Below are 13,001 nucleotides of genomic sequence, written 5' to 3' on the forward strand. Positions count from 1 at the left end.
GAATAGAAGATACCAGAGATAACCAGGTATTTTTAATTGCATGGCTGCATGCATTTCTTTTCTTGTAGTCTAAAACTTGGTCCGTGTTTAACCTGAGACACACTACAGCTGTGTGGCCAACGCGACAGGCGGGTAACTTGCCAGAAAAAAGTGTTTTGAATCGACTCGCCCTCTTTACAAACTGTGCTTCAACAGCAAATGTTTTTGTCGAGAATTAAAAATGTTTACTTTCAACATGCTTTTGAATGGAAACTTTGACTTTTTTAGAAGTTATAGTCCAAAACAAAGTACAACCAAATCAGTTTTTCCACGTACAAACCCACTACATTAGGAGTATTGTCTAACCCCAGCCTTGGGAGAGGGGATAGCAGGAAGAGCTCTGAAATAAAAACGTTTGGGTCAACTCAAAACACACTTAAGAGTTAGTTGGCTGGACCTGGCCGCCAAGACGAGCCCTTAGGTCTGCTAGTCGCGTGGCTCCGCTCCTGAAGGAGCAATCTCTCAGGTCTCTGCCGACCATTTTGCCAGCCAAGAGGCAAAGGCATGGCTGGTTTCAGGGGTGGGATGCGAGGCAGCAGATGGAGCGCACCCATCGCCACCGCAGACTTGGCTTCGGCTGTAGGTGCGACGTCTCCTTCCAGCTGCGGGACCGGGCCTGCTCCTCAGGGAGCCGCAGCCAGCCCTCCTTCCCTTCCCAAGGAGCACTTTGGCGGGATTACACAGGCTGGTTTAGCCCAGCGTCAGAGGGCCGGGCAGGGATGAATCCCGAGGCGCGAAGGCGGGCAGGGAGCGCCGCGGAGCGGGAAGGGCGGGACGCCCGCCGGGGCACCCTGGGCTGTTCCCCCGTAGGGGGTCCTGGGGGACTCGCAGCCGTCCCAACCCCACCTCAGACCGGGGAGTCCCACCGACAGGAGGCCGGCCCTGCCCTGCCCTTCACCCCGCCCCGGGATCGGCGAGCCGAGCACCCCGCCGCGGGCAGGGCCGAAGCTGAGGGCCGCGGGGGATGACTCCGGCGCCGAGCCCGCCCCGCCCTCCGCCCGCCGGCGGCGCCGAGTGACTGCCGTTGGGCCCAATCAGGGCTCCGCTCCGGCCCGGCGCTGCCGCCCGCCCCGTCGGGGAGGCCCGGCCCCAGGGCGGGGAGCGAGGCGAGTGCCCGGCGCGGCACGGCCCGGCGCGGCCCCGCTGGGTCCCGGCCGCCGTGTGCGAGGCGGGGGCGCGGGCGGTCCGGGGCGGGGCGCGGGCGGGGCCGGCCGGGACGGGGCGGGCGGCGGAGCGGCGCGGACCGGACGGCGGCGGGGGCTGCCTGGAGCCGGCAGAGGCGGAGGCGCGGCAGCCCCGGGAGGGCCCGCCGGGGTTTGGGCGCAGGTAAGGGGCGCGTCGGGGGGGCTCCCGGGGCCCGCCCCCGGCTCCGCTATCTGTAGACCGAACCGAGCCCGACTGCGGCAACTTTGTGTCCCGGTGGGCTCAGCCCCCGCCGTGCCCTTCCCGGCGACTGCCTTTCGCTGGCGGCGGCAGCAGCGCGCACCGACGGCTCCCGCCGTGCCGTGAGGGCCGCAGCGGGGCGGGCCCCTCCCCGCCGCCATGGGCCCGGGCTGCCTGTCCCGCCTGGGGGCGGCGGGTGTCCCCCCCCCCGGGGAACGGGGGGTCGGGCGCCGCTGCGCGCCCCACGCGTGGGCTGGGAGCCCGCCATGAGCCCAGCGCCGTGGGTCGGGCACCCGCCGCATGTTGCCCGGAGCGCCGGGCACCGTGCGGGGAGCGGGCAGCTTTCAGATGGCGGCGGGGTGCGACGAGGGGCTTCCCCTCCAGTCTGCCCTCTCCCCTGCCAAAAATCAGCCGGCCCTCTGTCCTGGGGCTGCGTTTCTGCGTCCTAGCTGGAAGGGGGAAAGAGAACGGTTTCAGAGGGAGGGTCGGTAATTAGCTCCTGATCTTCTGTAACTTATTTATGTGCTGGAACTGACATAGCTTTTAGGGAAGTTTTGGGGAGAGGTAGGCTGCGCTTTAATTTTTTCAGGCTTTAGTAGGATGCTTCAGCCACAAGTACTGTGAAACTTCAGTTGTGAGTTTTATCTTGAACTGACAAACGTGTTTTGATTTAAGGCCTGGGGTTGTTACATCCTGTAATTATTTCTTCTAGGTCTGTTTCTTTTAGGTCTGTGACTTCTAAAAAACTGAAATAGCTGTGCTAGCTCACACCCTGGCTGAGGTGCAGCTGTAGCAGTAAAAAGGTGCTTTATACCTATGTAGTTATTTCGGGGGCGGCGGGGGAAGTAAGCTACAGCTTCTCTGTGGTATAACAACATGTGTGTGCTCTCCCGTGGAAGCGCAGCGCTGCCGATCTTGTGCAAAAACACAGATGAAGTGTTTAGGACTCAGGCTTGGCTGTGAGCCTTCAGAGACTCTGCTGGCTCTCCTTATTTTGGCCCAAGTGCAGATACTACCAACAGCACAACGTGTAAGCTCTGGTATGTATTGCAATGGCAGCAGGATTGAGCAATACGAGTGTCTCTGCATTCCAAAAAGTAAACAGCAAAAATGGGTCACAGAGTGAGAATATTCTCCATGCTTACATGATCGAATATCGGAGAAGAAGATGTTTCGGTGTGCCAACTCCAGATTTATTGCTTCTATTAAAGGTAGCGGCCATAGCTTGAGGATTTAACTTTGTGAAGGACAAAAGTGACTTGCAATTATAATAAAAAGCACAAGTATGGGTTTCAGTAAAACCGGTGCGCTCAGTGAGGCGGCATGGCAGGTCAGTTTGAGAGGTATCCCAGAAATCAGGAAAACTGAAATCTGCTTAAACTCTCTGTTCCAAATGCAGCAAGTGTTTTGGTCTCTTAAGTTCTTCACATCTGTAAGAAATTGAGAACTGAAGTGCCCCCCTAGTTTGGCTTAGTACCCGTCCCAGGGGAGTTTTGACAATAGGATTTAGCACAGTTTCTTGAAAAGCTGTATCAGATAGATCAGCTCCTAGAAGCAGAGGGAGTTGTTCTGTTTGCTGGTGAGACTGACTGTGTACTGCGTTGCTCGTAAATTACGGTTGGTGTTCCTGGGCTGGGAGTACGAAGTTGCTGTTTCTGTCCTCCCCAAAGGCAGCGGGAGCTCCACATGTTTGCCTGGCTGTGGAGTTGGGGCCCTTAGGAGCAGGTTCCCTCTTCAGCAGCATTGCTCCTGCTTTGAGGCACGCCACCTGTGAGCAAGGCACTCATAATAATGCAGCACCACTGTAACCCTCTTAAATGGGATAATGGCAAGAGCCCGAGTCAAAATGCATGGGTCCAGATTCAAGCCTTTCCTCGGCTTTGGTGAGTTTTGCTCTGATTTTTCATCCATTCACTGGATCGGTTCTGGGTTTAAGGGTTCTGCTGAAGAAGTATTGAAGTTGATGTGTCCTGTGCACATGCGTCTGCAGCAGATTCATGCTCTGGAAAAAACTGGTAACGTTTCTGCTTGTCCCTGAAATGCAGGGTGGAGCGCCTCAAAATCAGGGATGTCACATGAGGCAGAAAGCTGTGGTGAATGTAATCTTTTTCCCCCCCCCCCCCTACTTAGATGCAAGTCCTGTTTCCGTTTTGGGTTGTGCTGCCTGTGCAGTGTAAAACACATTGCAGGAAGGAATGAGGTCCTGATGAAAATGTCTGTGGAAGGGTACGGGGAGACTTTGCTTGTGACCTGTGTCAACATGAGGATAATTGTTAACGTTCCTGAAATTACAGCCGTTCCCAGGAGACTGAGGTTCCCAGGTAGTGCTGCCAGCCTGTCTGGTCCCATTGCTTGCTGGTGATGAGGGGGACAAAGTCTGGTCCCTGCTCACTGGTCAGGTCTGGGTGGCCTGAGGGCAGGCAGTGCTGCATGTTACGAGGTACATGGTACAAGATCCTTCAGGAGGTTTTATGCCTTTTGCATCTATCTAAATGGGGTTTCTGTGATGTTTCTGTCTTTTACTGCTTCAAGGAGCAGTTTCAACGAAGTGAAAATCCTTCCCCTGAAGAGGTTTAAAACCAAAGAAGGTTTAGTCACTTTCTTGACAGTGGTGTGATTGCTTACTCAAGATAGTGTTACTGTAAACTCGTTTGAATAACTGACTAATTTCCTTTGTTGTGCTTTGCGTTATGTGTTTTCTGTGAAGGTGAGGGGAGCGTGGAGAGGTGGTCGAATCACAAATCTGGTACAGATGTTCTGAAAATGCATCCCTGACTCCTGGGGTGGGGTAAGAGGAGCACAAAAAAATAAATGCCTGTGACTGAGGAGTCCACTGGTTTGCAGTAGTTTTCAAAAGAGAAAGTAAGAGCCCAGATATTAGGCAGGATTTAGGGAGGTAATGGAGCATCCTGGAAATTTCTGTCGTGTTAGAGGTGGTCAGTAAAGCCCCTGTCCCACTGCTGAATTTGCACGCTCTTCCTTAAGAAGGTACTGTAACCTCTGCCTCGGCTTGTAAATGGTGATCCTAGGTTGGTATACCTGAGACAGCTTCTTCTTGTACTTACCTTTGTTATTTTCAGTCTTCAAAGCAAAACTCAAGTTGTGTTGCTTCTTTAAAGCTGTACAATTATGATCTGACCTATTTCTGTCTGGCCAAGCAACATCTGTAAATTTATAAATACAAGGAACAGGTTTACTGGAAGGTTCAGGTGGGTTTAGTTGTGTTCACTCGTCTTGTGTGGAGCTTGTGCATACAGCTGTGCATCAAGAAGACATAAAAACACTAAATACCTTCATAAATAAAACCACTTGGTACCTTCCTGTACTTAGGCTAAATAGTGGCCCCCCTCCCCCATTTGTAATTGTGAGATCCCATTAGTCATCCCGTTAGCGACTTGGCTCTTGGATCCAGCCCAGGAGAGGTAAACTACATCGCCTTGCCTCATGTTTACTGCTGGTATTTATACACAGATATTTATTTAGCATTTATTTAGCACCTAGTGTAAATTCCCACCCTGTCTTGCCCTACTATAGTTTTGTTTGTGTGCCCAGAGCCTAACTGGTGTGTTGCAGTGTCCCCTTAGTAGATGTACTGTGCCGAGGTCTCGTCCTTTGTCAGTCTTTGCATTTGTGCTTGCTTTTTTAGTTTGAGTAGGACTAGGGCATCAGCCTTCCCTGTCTCTTGATAGGAAACTGTTAGTGCTGAAAAGTCGACCGCTAAACAGGTGATCTATGAATGGTGAAAGGGTGGCCATTTAATGACAGCTTCAGAAATCAATAAAGTTTACTGTTCAAATAGCTCTTTGAAGATGGCAGGTTTACAAGCAGTAATCTTTGATTAATGTAGGAAAGACTCCGTGTTATTCCTGAGAGATTATCTCTCTTGCCCAGTGTTTGGAAAAGTCAGCATCCAATCCAGAATTAAAGCTTGGTCCTTCTTTTGGAGAACAGTGTTTCTCTTGCCATGGGATTATCATTTGCAATTGCTGCATGTTTCCAACTTCGGGCAACTTTTAGCAGAGGATCACATGAAGTCGTAACATCTATCTCGGTACGTTTCTGGGGGGATCTTTGCTTTGGATCTCTCCTTGTTCTGGGCGCCCTAGAGAGGGTGCTCAGTTGTGAACATACCCTTGAGATGCAGGGAATGATGCATCTATTTTTTCCCCTCTTCTCCCCCCCCCCCCCCCCCCCAAATTGACTTGTGTGTTGGTTGAGCTCAGGCTGAGGGTAGTGGCCGTTTGTTATTTTTCTGGTAGTGTTTGCTGCCAAGATAGTACTTTATTTCTGCTTAAAGGTTGGAATTTTCCGTTAATAATTCAGTCATCACACTGGATTTGCAGTTGCTTGCCCGTGATGTGTATTGCCCTTGCTATGGGCACATATGATTTCCCTATATTCTTTAGCTTCCAGAGCACTTTGTTCCTCTGTGACTTCTGCTGTACAAGAGGAAAGTGTGGTGGGTTAAAGTTTTATCCTTTTTCCAACGGCTGTGCTTCTGTTTCTGTCAAAAGGCCAAGATAAACCAATTATATAAAGAGCTGATTTCTTTCCTCAGTGGAAATATATTTAGATACAGGTCTTGCAGCCAGTCGTGGCTATAGCCTTTCTTCTCCTTGCCCCTTTCTGGGCCATCTTCATTGTTAATGGGGGAGGCAGGTGGAGAACTTGGCAAGGGCTTAGACTGTGCAGTACGGTCTCGCAAACCCAACATATCCTCTGGGTGGGAGTCCCATGCTTGGCTCCTCTGGGCTGACAGAGCTAATGCTTCATCAGAGCGCTCTTCATTAGAGGTGCTGTCTGAGGGGAATGCTGTTAAATCTCACCCTTGTGCCTCACACGTTGCATCTTCTCCCGCATGTCATCTCAGGACCTTGAGGAATGGCCCCTGGTGAAGACCAGAATTGTTCTCTTTCTTCAAAAGCATGGTGCAAGTCTGATTCTTGCTAAAATCACTGGGAGATGCAAAAGCCTGGGTCCCCTGGAAGAATACTTAGGCAGGGAGATTAGATCTCCTATCCAGCACTGGGCTGGAAACCCGTGTCCTCGTTCATGTTAAGGTAAGGATGCTCGCCTTCCCTTCTGCTGCTCTGCATCATTAAGCAGTGCAGGCTGCATAAAAGAACCAGGACCAGAGGCCATTTAAGCAGTCTCTAGCTCGTGGTGTTTGAGGTAAGATAAAAATAACAGAGAGTGTGACTTTAAGCAGCCATTTGCATACATCTTGATGGCAATCACACTTCCAGTAGGCACAGTGTTGTAACTCTTGCATAAATCATAAATAAAGTCCCATCAAATGCCATCTGAGAACAAAAAGCTCCAAGATCAAGTACACTGATCCAAAAGTTGATTTGTACTTGCATCTTTCTTTATAGGCTTTTTCCTAAATATTAGTGGAAAATTTAAGGCTAAGACTTGAGCCAGCTGTTGCAGCATCTGAACTCTAAGCTGGAGAATCTTTGTGCTGTCAAAGACAGCTGTCTAATTATGTCTCAGATAGGAAGAATCTGATAACTGCTAGCATGAATCAGCACATTTCAAATCAAGGTTCTTGTGGCTCCAAATGTGATCGATTTGGGAGAACAACTTTATTTTCTTGCTCTGTTAACAGATGTGTCAAAAAAAGAGGAGATGATAATGATTTGGTCTTGCATGCCTTTTCTCAGACTGATCAATTCTGAAACAAAAATCAAGGGAAAAAGTACAGCTTGTATTTTATATATGAATGTAGAATATAACCCCAAATAGTTCATGGACACTGCAGTAGTTGTGAAGGGAGTTACCATGTATGCAATTTTTAGTTGGCAACAGAAAAATAGCTTTAACATTGTAAAACCAAACAAACTGCCAAACAACTAATCCCCCAACCTCCTCATTTTCAAATCTTTCCCCTGTAGTGCCTTTTTATGAATGACAGAAACAGGAACACACGTACGTTTACCAAACCAGCACCAGGATCTGGCTGCGGTGATGAGGAAGGGGGGTACCTTTCGTTGACGCTGTTGCAGCTGTGCGCACGGCTGTGCGTATGCTCTGTCGTCGAGCATGGTCGTGGGAGTCTGGTTCTCTCCCGGCTTCACGGCTGAGTGTTCATGGGCCGAGGGGTTCAGCCTGGCATGGTGTGAATCCTGAGGATTTCAGACCAAGTTCTAAAATTCAGAAGGAAGGTCCTTAATGATAACAATGGCTTTCCTTGCTGTAAAGAAGTGTGGTTTGGTGAGTGACTCGGAGGCTGTTTTGTTGGGCTTCGCCCCTCAATACAGAATTTGCAAGAATGTCAGAGCTGGTTTCTCTGTCTGTAGCGGTAAAGTGCGGTATAAGGTTTATGATCACGCTTGCACTTAAAGGAGTGACAGAGTCATGGCTCGCAGGCTGTGTGCTGTTCACGGTAGTTTTTGTGGCCTGTGGTTAATTGCTGGCTACCGGCTGTCCCAGAGATGCTGCAGGTAGAGGGCAGGAGGAGCATAGTTGCTACACACACAGAGCTTCATCGGAGGTTCCTGCAGATGCTTTGAGGATGTGCTGGGTTTCCTGAGCGGGCTTAGACTGTCCTGCACTGCTGAGTGTCTTTCCATGGCATAGGTCTTGATCTGAGCAAAATTTAATTTCTGATTACCTCCAGAGTTCAGGGAACTTCAAGTCCATTCAAAGGATCCAGAAAGTCTAGGTAGGTGTTTTACTGAAGGTCTTGGCTTGATGTTTTCTCTCTAAAGTATGTGTACTCACTAGCTATAGCCGTGTATGAAGGTTAGACAGAAATACAGCCTTTGCAAAACACAGGAGAGGTGTAAGCACTGCTGAAGGACATTAGCTGTTTAGATTAGCCCAGATCATAGTGTAAGGGATGGGGAAAAGAACACGCAGGCCCTTTGGAGGCTGGTCTTGATGTTTTTGGATGTCATGAGATTGGCATGTGAAGGTGTCCGTAGGACCAAATTAAGGTTCTGTAGAGTCTAATGCTGATAACATTTGCCTTGAAGAGCAGGTGAGGAAAAGTATCTTCATTGTAAAAAAGCACTGAGCTGTTTCTGTGTTTCTGAAAATAGTTGTTATCCCACGTGGTTGTAGCACTTGTTGTCTTGGCTTCTGTGCAGCTTAACAAGGGCACAGCTGGCGTGGGTTTGTGAAAGTCACTCTTGCCATACGGAGACTGCCAGAATCTGTTTTCCCTTAGGCTTGAATCAGGTAGTCTACTCATATGGAAGAAGTCCTGTGGAGACAAGGTGCTGGCGAGGAGAGGGACCATATAGCCTGTTGGGATCTCCTTGACTTGAACGTGAATGGCTATTTCTAGATGTCAGCCATGTGATTGTATTGTTTTGCTTTGTGTTGGAAGCTTTTCTTGTGGATTCAAAGTGTGTCCTCTACCACCCTGGTTTAGGTTTATAAGCCTGTGCTGAAACATAGCGTGGGTTCATTTTTGTCATCTCAGAGGAGCGTTGGGAGCGAGCCTGGCAGGGAGTGTGCTGCCTCCTAGAGCTGCCGCGTACAGGGTGCGAGGGGAGGCGCGGGCTGGGACATGGATGAGGCTGTGGCTGTGTGGGACCAGGGAGCGTTCCTGGTGCTGTCACCTGCATTGGTTTCCCTATCCAAACATCCAAGCTGGAAAACACACTTTACAGTGGGAGGTGGTGATCTGATGACTGTGCTGCTCAGCTGGTGCCCTTTTGGTCTCTCTCCTACACTAGAAGCAGTTCTGATACACTTTTGTTAAATGGGAGGGGAGGGATGGTACATCGAGCTCCTTTTTTTTAGGAATCAGATGAAAATTTCATCTTCCCCGAAATGCTGGTACACTGAAAATGCAAGGTGCTCTACACCATAGTTGACAAGAGCTTTGTGTAACCTATCTCCTGGGGACCTCTGTGCTGCGAGGAGGGACCTTTGCATTGCAGCGGGAGGCTGAAGTACCCGTCCTTGGTGGCTTCTCTCAAGATGGGAGTGCAAATGGCTGATCTCCTGGAACAGGGTGTGTATTATAGACAATTTCAGCGGGTTAGTGGCTTACATAGAGGGAGGGGTATAAGGACATGTTGGAGCAGCCAAAGCACACAGAGTGTTCCAAATTCCTGCCCACAACTGTACGCACAGTGGAGCAAAGGTCTTCAAGAAGAGGTGGGTGTGTTGAGCAACTAATCTCCAGGAAAGGCATAGGGTAGCTACATGCCTCCTGGTGGGTTCAGGTGCTAGCTTTGTTGTAGTATCCTCTGTCCTGCTTCCAAAACAGGATTAAGCAAAGGAGACTATTTCTTTACTCTTAATTTAAATCACTGGGAAGTTGGTTTTGGTTCACAGCAGGCCTGAAAAGGCTTGTTAGATCTTAGAGCCATCAGCATTTTTTTTTTCTCCAGTTAAATGAAGCTTGTTTAACTTGTGACAGCACTTCTAATTTGTTATATTTGTATAGGAAACATCAGGGGAAGGTTCAGAAATGCATATTTATATTTCTTGGCTAAGCTTAATTTGGCTCTAAGAACCTGTTTTTCTTATTTCAGTAAAGAATAATTTTTTTGTCTTAGGCTGGGATTTTTTCCTATATTTTGTGGGTTTTGGTGGGGTTTTTTTCCCCTCCTCCAAAAAGAGCATATAGTGGCTTACCTTGGTCTACACCTTCCCTTGGATGTGAAACATGTAATTAACAGGTCCTAAACAGCAGTATCCTCTTAGAGGTTTCCTTGCTTACCCTGGAGCTGGTGTTGGACCTTCTGTGTAGTGCCAGGCAGGACCACTGCAACCTCTGTTGGTGCTGGCACAGAAATATGTTTTTGGGGGCTTCCTCAGGATGTGCAGCACTGCTAGGAATTTGGATACCGCAGGGGAGTGCATGTCTCTTCCCAGCACCCTTGCTTGGGAGGGCTGGAGCCCGTTTTGGTAGGGGACCCCAGAGAGGTGTGTGCAGTGTGGCTTCGCTCTCTGAGCGAGCGGGAGGACTGCTGCTGGGCTGGGGGTGCGGATGTGTCCCCCTCATGTCCCAGCACCTCGGAGGGGGGCATGCAACCATGTGGCAGGAGGGATCGAGGCCAGGCCAGGCCCCATGGCACGGGGATGCTGCAGTCGCGTGGCATGCCTCTGGCACCTGGTGGGGGGTGCAACAGGATTTGTGGTACTGCTGTGACCAGCTTTGTTGCACTGCTGCAAAACTAGGATGCTGCTGGTGGTGATGGGGTGGCAGAAACATCTGGGAGCGGCCAGCTGTGGGATGTGGTGAGTCCCGGGCCCACCCCATGGTGTTTCCCCTCTGGCTAGCTTGCCCCACTCCTGGTGCAGCCCTGCGCTGGCAGGCACCGGGGCTGGGTGGCCTCACTGGCCACAGGCTAGTAGCACCACCTGCAGAAGTATGTGGCAAAGCTGTTGTGAACGTGGGCTGTTCTGACTGTCGCTGAGAGCGGTGACAGTGTCTAAGCGCTTTCACCCATGGTGGCTGGTGGCACCCACACACCCTGAGGGCAGTAATGACACTCCTCAGCCGGCTTCTTGGGAAGTTTCAAGGATGATTAATCCTTCCCTGCTTTCAAGCCTTCACACGAATTAACGAAGCAGTATTGATGATGTGGTTGCATAGATGGATGGGCGTTACGTGAAAGGAGCAGTAACAGGTCTGTCGTAGATGCAAACATTTCTGCAGCAGCAGTGTCTTGCTCACTCTCCCTCCGTTTGTGGTATGGCTTGAGAGCGCCTTTTTGGTGAACAGACATGAGGCTATAAATGCAACGTGGAGATGAGAAGATTGAGATTTGTTTTCAGGGTGGTGCTGGTAAACTTCCTGCAGCTTGGTGGTAGAGATAATTCTGCAGATTCTGGCTCCATTGTTGTGACTAGGGCTAAGGTGAATTCAGGAAAAATATTTTGGTCAAACAGGCTTTCCTTTCTGTTTTATCCAAAGGGAAAAATCTGTTACAGCCTGATCTGTTGTTCTCATTACTGGTGGAGTTTCTGAATGGGACCTAAATATGTAATTATTTGCACGTCCTTATCTGTGTGACACAGTGTTTTCCAGGTCAGTATATCAGGTTTCAGATTTGCTTGTCATGATGTGCGGTATTAAATCCTCTTATGCGGAAGTATTTGATCATAGCGATGTCAATATGATGAATGGCATTTCTTTCAGTATCATTTTAGGCATCATGGTGGAATCAGCCACTGAAGACCAGTATTTGCTAGGCTTACGGCAGGCTCTTGAGCTGCTGTCGGAAGGAGGGTGAAGCGCGGGATTGTTCAACCAGTCATCTATTGCCGGGCTGTAACGCCTGGGGAAGGTGGAGAGGAGGCACTGACTACCTGCAAGGCCTGCCGGGGATGAGGCTTCTGCATAAACTGCTTGGAGGGAGCCCAGCATGATGTTTGCAAGGATGGAGTCCCACCACGACTCCAGAGAGCTTTGTGTCAGAGCAAAACCGCAGCAGGCCCTCAGTCAGAGTGTGCACAGGGTGATGGCAGTAGTAGCTAGAAGTCTTCTTCCTTTTGGACCTGGTTGGGAGGCTATCCCTCTGTTGCCTGCATGCTATAAAGTGGTGTATGTTTACCTTCTTACTTTCAGAAGTGCTAAAGCAGGTACCTGGAGTTCAAGGCTGCTTCCTGCAAGGAGGCACCATGCTGCCATCTCCATCTGAAATCTGTTTCTCTTTTCTTCTGCTTCTTGCTCTCAGACCTTGTGGTACTTAAAACTCCCCCTTTCTTCCCACTCTTCCAAGGAATTTTACAAATAAATCAATAGCTGTCTAGTTATGACAGCAAAATGAAAAAGGCTGTAACGTCTCCATAGCTACCTAAAAAGTACTTGTAAAATGCCAGTGAAAGAGAGTGCCCTACAATTATCCCATGCATTCCTTGCACGCAGACTGAAAATCGTTTGCATTAGTTAAGTAATCGCTGCACACTTGTCCAGTGAGAAATGTTTGGTTACTGGAAAAGATTTCTGTTCCTTTAACGCTGTGAAGCTGAAAAAAATAAATTTGTTTTATGTGGAAAACTAGCTGACCTGAACTCTTGGTAGATGAACTGATTGTAAATGTACCAGCTTAATCCCACTTGGTTTATTTTGCTTGTGTTTCATGTAGCATCTGAAAAGAGACAGCTTGTGGCAAATTAGCCAGGATGAGACTACAAAAAGATTGAATTATTCCTGTTTGAACAGTTCCCAGCATGCAAGCACTTGCTGCTTGGTTTGTAAATCATCTGTATCTTGAGTTGGCCTGCCAGAGCTGCTGTGATTGAGGTGAAAGTAAATAACCTCCAACTGGAAATCTTGCCTTTGATGTAAATGATAATTTATTCATTCATCAGTAAAAATATCATGAAGATATGATGAATAATAATTGTAGTTGGTGTGTGTTTGAGTTTCTTGCAACAAATGTCTTGTCCTGTTGTGTTTCCATGAAGAGAAAGTGTTTGACATGCTGTCCTGCGCTGTCCTGAAATGTCACTTTGCTCTTAGTGAAACCCAGCACTGGTACGAAAATGCAATTGTCAAAACATATGTGAGGTCGTACTTGGCACGTGTCTGTGCCTTACGCTGCTCCGTTCACTTTGGAGCATGGCGTAAAAATAACAGGCTGCAGTTAGGTCTGCCACGTTTAGGC

The 13,001-nt window shown here is 49.2% G+C and overlaps 1 protein-coding gene across 16 annotated transcripts in view; it reads left to right on the plus strand.

The window, feature by feature from the left end:
- The first annotated feature begins 1,140 nt into the window (after positions 1-1,140).
- The window catches only part of PPFIBP1 (PPFIB scaffold protein 1), a 120,147-nt gene continuing 108,286 nt past the window's right edge, over positions 1,141-13,001 (plus strand). For 10 of the 16 annotated variants that reach the window (XM_075759328.1, XM_075759372.1, XM_075759440.1 and 7 more), the window contains exon 1: positions 1,142-1,365. The gene's annotated coding sequence lies outside the window, so the exon portion shown is untranslated. Of the gene's footprint in view, positions 1,366-13,001 lie in introns of all 16 variants that reach the window. The other 6 variants (XM_075759338.1, XM_075759354.1, XM_075759405.1 and 3 more) reach the window with 1 other exon arrangement.

Source organism: Balearica regulorum, chromosome 1 (assembly GCF_011004875.1).
Source record: "Balearica regulorum gibbericeps isolate bBalReg1 chromosome 1, bBalReg1.pri, whole genome shotgun sequence".
In the NCBI taxonomy this organism is placed as follows: Eukaryota; Metazoa; Chordata; class Aves; order Gruiformes; family Gruidae; genus Balearica; species Balearica regulorum.